The sequence below is a fragment of the Theropithecus gelada genome, chromosome 15 (assembly GCF_003255815.1).
Source record: "Theropithecus gelada isolate Dixy chromosome 15, Tgel_1.0, whole genome shotgun sequence".
Taxonomy (NCBI): Eukaryota; Metazoa; Chordata; class Mammalia; order Primates; family Cercopithecidae; genus Theropithecus; species Theropithecus gelada.
Genome location: NC_037683.1, coordinates 43,003,577 through 43,009,576, shown reverse-complemented (window position 1 = coordinate 43,009,576; position 6,000 = coordinate 43,003,577). Strand labels below are relative to the sequence as shown.

The 6,000-nt window shown below is 42.0% G+C and overlaps 1 non-coding gene across 1 annotated transcript; it reads left to right on the top strand.

Annotated features, from left to right (window-relative positions):
* The first annotated feature begins 4,191 nt into the window (after positions 1-4,191).
* LOC112608850 lies at positions 4,192-4,297 on the top strand. Its single transcript, XR_003116124.1, has one exon. It is a non-coding gene; the product is annotated as a U6 spliceosomal RNA (small nuclear RNA).
* The last annotated feature ends 1,703 nt before the right edge of the window (positions 4,298-6,000 follow it).

Sequence of the window (6,000 nt, the reverse complement as noted above, 5' to 3'; positions counted from 1 at the left end):
CCCAAGTAGCTGGGATTACAGGCATGTGCCACCATGCCCGGCTAATTTTTGTATTTTTAGTAGATACGGGGTTTCACCTTGTTGGTCAGGCTGGTCTCCAACTCCTGACCTCAGGTGATCCACCCACCTCGGCCTCCCACAGTGCTGGGATTACAGGCATGAACCATCGCACCCGGCCTAATTTTGTATTTTTAGTACAGATGGGGTTTCACCATGTTGGCCAGGCTGATCTCCAACTCCTGACCTCAGGTGATCTGCCCACCTCAGCCTCCTGAACTGCTGGGATTACAGGCATAAGCCACCATGCCCAGCCCCTAAACCCAGTTCAGATGACCCTGAAGACAGGGTCCTCAGAAGCCTAGGGCGTCACACGTGTCCATGCTTCCAAGGCCACCAGTAAGATAAGGCCTGAGGTGCATCATTGCTAGTCTGTCATAGAGCAATTCAAGGGTTTGGGTTGGGGTTGAGGCCAGACCAAGGAGAGTTGGGCAGCGGGAGGGATAAGTGGAGATAAAAGTGTCCTTCAAGAGGACTGGTTGTGAAGAGGAGAGAGAAGGTGAGAGGTGAAGAAAGGACAAGGGGTGTAGGGAGCTTCCCCAGCAAAAGCTGAAAGACCTGACCAGGATTCAATGCTTATGCAAAATGCCAGCTGAAAAGGGGAGGCTGAATATACAGGAAAGGAGATAGACCATTAGGCAGGTTTTCTCCAAAAACCTCATGATGCATAACTAAGATTGGAGTTTGAGAATTGGAGGATAGAGAATTTAAGTTTGATATAAAGAAAAAATAAGGAACTAAAGAACAGAACTGTGAATCAGTGGAAAGGTCTTTGCAGACCAAGGTGGGACCACTGGTACTTGTGAATACTGTAGAAACAGATCCTAGCTCTATATACAGGTTGGACAAAATGAGGGCTGAAGTGCCTTTCAAAGATTTAAATTCTTGATCCCATCCCACATTTTATTTTATGGTGAAGGAGTGCACAATTTACAAATGAACTATGCATTTCTGAGAATAAAGTTCTCCTCATTATTTCATTCAAGGTCCCTAAATACCCACTGTGTTCCAAGCACTGGGTTGGGACACAGCAGATCTGAGTTCTATACACCAATCCTTTTCCAGTTAATGTCAGTTATTTAAATGGATCAGGTCAAGTGCGATAGTACGCACCTGTAATCTTAGCTACTCAAGAGGCTAAAGTGGGAGGATGGCTTGAGGCCAGGAATTGGAGGCTGCAGTATGCTATAATCACACCTGTGAATAGCCACTGCACTCCAGCCTAGGCAATGTGGCAAGATCCCATCTCTAAAAATAAAAATAAAAATAAAAGTAAACAATTTTAAAAGGGGTTTCACTTTGTTGGTCAGGCTCACATCTGTAATTTCAGCACTTTGAGAGGCCAAGGCTGGAGGATTTTTTGAGGCCAGGAGTTTGAGAACAGCCTGGGCAACAAAGTAAGACCCCCATGTCTACAAAAAAAAATTTAAAAATTAGCTGAGTATGGTAGCATGCACCTGTAGTCCCAGTTTCTTGGGTGGCTGAGGCAGAAGGATCCCTTGAACCCGGGAGATCAAGGTTACAGTGAGCTGTGATCACACCTCTGCACTCCAGCCTGGGCAACAGACTGAGACCCTGTCTCCTAAAAAACATAAAAAATAAAAAATGGGATCAATTTCTGTATAAGTCATTGTTTGCACTCACCTTGTTGGTAAACTGGAAGCGGCTGTGGCTGGAGGAGAGTTGAGGCATGTTATCTTGGTATTGCTGAACGCTGCAGTTAGCAGTGGAGAGGATCTCCGCTTCATTCCTTCTTTACCATCTCAAGAGCTCCTGAGAAAGCTGGAGGTTTGGCCAGGGACGGTGGTTCACGCCTATAATCCCAGCATTTTGGGAGGCTGAGGCGGGCAGATCACTTGAGGCCAGGAGTTCGGGACCAGCCTGGCCAACATGGTGAAACCCTGTCCCTACTAAAAATACAAAAATTAGCTAGGCATGGCAGTGCGCACCTGTAGTCCCAGCTATGCGGGAGGCTGAGGCTCGAGAATCTCTTGAACCAGGAGGTGGAGGCTGCAGTGAGCCAAGATTGTGCCACTGCACTCCAGTCTGAGCGAGAGAGTGAGACTCCATCTACAAACAAACAAAAAAAAAGGAAAAAGAAGAAAGGTGGAGGTTTTTGGAACATTCTCAGAGTGCAGTATTTGTTTCTAAGTCTTGGGGGGCTGTAGAGATGGGGCAGAGGCAGGTGGTTCTTCCATTCTACCCCAAACCCCACTGGACTCAGACTCTCAGGGATACACTATAATGACTGCTAACTTTGGTAGCACCTGCACCTAGTGTGGCGTCCTAATTCTTCCATGAAGCCCAGGGACAACACTGTAAAATGAGCATATGATCTTTTACTTCTCACTTAATTCATTCTGTGTCATTCCATTGGTTTGTGAATTGTGTCAATAGACAAATGTTTGGACTGTGGGTGTATGGAAATACATCCAGCCCTTCTACATTAATTCTTATGAAAAAAATCTTTTATTCACCTTTTTTACTGTAAGACCAATTTCCCAGTAATGTAACCTTGATGCAAATAAATGCTGTAACGGTTGTGCCAAAAGTTGCAATTAATAAACCCAAGGTCTTGTTCTTCTTCTCAACCCAATTCTAAAATGAGGGTTTTCTCTAAGATGCAAATTTTAACACACACGAATAATCTTCTTATATAAGGTTGATGGTTTCGCTAATACAAAACTCTTAACAGTTTGGATATAAAGTGGCTGTACTAGGATGTATTCAATTTCATAAAGTTCTCCACAGCTTGTAGCCTCATTAGAAACAAAACTCAAAGTCTCAAAAAACCCTCAGAAAACTAGGAATAGAGGGAACTTCCTGAATTTGATTAAGAGCATCTACAAAACCCTGCATTTAATACTATACTCAATGGTGTAAAATGGAATGCTTTCTTTCTAAGATTGGGAACAAGGCAAGGATGTCCACTCTCACCACTCTTATTCAACATAGAGCTGAACATTCTAGGCAGTGTAATAGGCAAGAAAGAAAAGAAAAGGCACACATTTCAGAAAGGCAAAAATAAAATGGTCTGTATTTGCAGATGATACAGTGATGTAGTAGAAAGTCCCAAAGAATCCACACGCACACACACACACAAAATTCCTAGACTCTATATACTGATGAACACATGGAAACCAAAATTAAAAATAAAATACCATTTATAATCACTCAAAACATGGAATATTTGGGTGGAAATCTAACAAAACATGTATAGGGTTTCTATGCTGAAAACTATAAAATGCTGATAAGGGAAATCAAAGAATATCTAAATAAACTGAGTAAAACTGTGTTCATGGGTTGGAAGACTAAACCTAGTAAAGTTGTCAATTATTCCCATACTGGCACACTTTCTATCAAAATTCCAACAAAATCTATTTCTTGCAAATATTGACAAAACTTTTCTAAAATGTATGTGGAAAGGCAAAGGAACTAGAATAGCTAGAATAATTTTAGATAGTTTATTAAAATTTAGCTAATTTTAGAGAAAAATCAGTCTACCTAATTTCAAAACCTGTTATGTGGTCACAGTAATAAAGCAGTGTGGTTCTGGCCCAGGAATAGCACATAGATCAATGGAACAGAACACAGAACTTGGAAATAGTTCCACACAACTATTTTTGACAGCTGATTTTTGACAAAGGTGCAAAAGCAATCAATGGAGACAAGTCTTTTCAACAAATGGTGCTGAAGCAACTGGACATCTGTAGGCCCCCAAATCAACCAAACAACAAAACCTTGACGTAAGTCTCATATATTGTACAAAAATTTCCTTAAAATGGACCTCAGCTCCGGACGTGGTGGCTCACGCCTGTCATCCTAGCACTTTAGGAGGCCAAGGCAGGAGGATCACTTGAGGCCAGAAGTTTGAGACCAACATGGCAAGACCTTGTCTCTACAAAAAATACAGAACTCTGCTGAGCATTGTGGAGCACACCTGTAGTCCCCACTATGACAGAGGTTGTGGCGGAAGGATCGCTGGAGCTTGGGTGATGGAGGCTGCAGCAAGCTATTACTGCCTCACTGCCTCACTGCACTCTAGCCTGAGTGACAGAGCAAAATCCTGTCTCAAAAAAAGAAAAAAAAAAAAAGACCTCAGACTAAAATGTAAACATAAGACCATAAGACTATGTGCTCACTTTGGTGACACATAAACCAAAGCTGGAATGATACAGAGAAGATTAGCATGACCCCATGTAAGGATGATATAAAAATTTGTGAAGCATTTCATATTTTAAAAACAATTCTATAAACATTTTAGAAAACAAAAAGCATAGGAGAAAACATTTGGGATCTAGAGTGAGGCAAAGAGCTCTTAAACTTAGCCCCCAAAACATGATTCATAAAAGGAAACATTTATATATTGGACTTGGTCAAAATTAAAAGCTTTTGCTCTGCAAAAGACCTTGTAAAGAGGATAAAAAGACAAGCTACAGCTACAGACTGGGAGAAAAGATTTGCAAACCACATACCTGACAAAAAGACTAGTATCTAGAAATATGAAGTACTCTCAAAACTCAACAGCAAAAAAACAAGAATAGAATTAGAAAATGGGCAACAGACATGAAGAGATTCCACTGAAGAGGATATACAGAACGCAAATAAGCACACGAAAAGATGTTCAACATTATTATTAGCCATTTGGGAAATGCAAATTAAAACCACAATGAGATATCACTGCACTCCTCTCAGAATGGAGAAAATGAAAAATAGCGACAACACCAAATGCTAGTGAGAATGCAGAGAAACTGGATCAATTATGTATTTCTGGTGAGAATGTAAAATCATACAGCCACTCTGGAAAACAGTTTGGCAGTTTCCTGTAAAAATGAAACATGTGCCAGGCGCGGTGGTTCACGCCTGTAATCCCAGCATTTGGGAGGCTGAGGTGGGTGGACCACTTAAGGTCAGGAGTTCGAGACCAGCCTGACCAACATGGTGAAACCCATCTCTACTAAAAATACAAAAATAAGCCGGGCATGGTGGTGCATGCCTGTAATCTCAGCTACTCGGGAAGCTGAGGCAGGAGAATCGCTTGAAACCAGGAGACAGAAGTTGTGGTGACTAAGATTGCACCACTGCATGCCAGCCTAGGCGACAGAGCAAGACTCTATCTCAAAATAAAATAAAATAAAATAAAATAAAAAATAAATAAAAAGGAACACACTACCCATACACAAAACAACCAGGATGAATCTCCAGGGAGTCATGCTGAGGGAAAAAACCAGCCACCAAAGGTTACAGAACTGCATTGTTCTGTTTATTAAAAACCCTCTTAAAATGACACAGTTATAGAAATGGAAAACATTAGTGGTTGCCAGGGGTTAGGGAGGGGGTGGGGCTGGAGGGAAGTGGGTATGGATATACAAATCAAAATGATGGGTTTATTGGGGTGTTACGGGAAGGGTCTCAAAAGAGTTGAAACTGGGCAGCTCTGGTGAACTCAGTTGGCAGAAGTCTATGGACTTGCCATTCCTCATGATTTCCGGGTTATAGAGTCATCATTAGCAGACAGAATCATGAGAGAAGAAAACCTGGTTGATAGAGCTTTGGAAGGATAGCCAAACATCAAGGTTGGGCACGATGTCTCACGCCTATAATCCCAGCACTTTGGGAAGCTGAGGTGGGAGGATGACTTGAGCCCAGGAGTTTGAGACTAGCCTGGGTAACATGGCGAAACCCCATCTCTATCAAAAAACATTATCTGGGCAGGGTGGCACACACCTGTGATCCCAGCTACTCAGGAGACACCAGCCTGGGAGTTCAAGGCTTCAGGCATCACTGCACTCCAGCTTGGGTGACAGAGCGAGACCCTGTCTTAAAAAAAAAAAAAAAAAATCCACATCCTTGTTATTATTTTTCTTTCCAATTTTAAACATCCTAGCAAGTGCAAAGTGGTATCTCACTATGGGTTTGGTTTGCATTTCCTGATAGCTAACT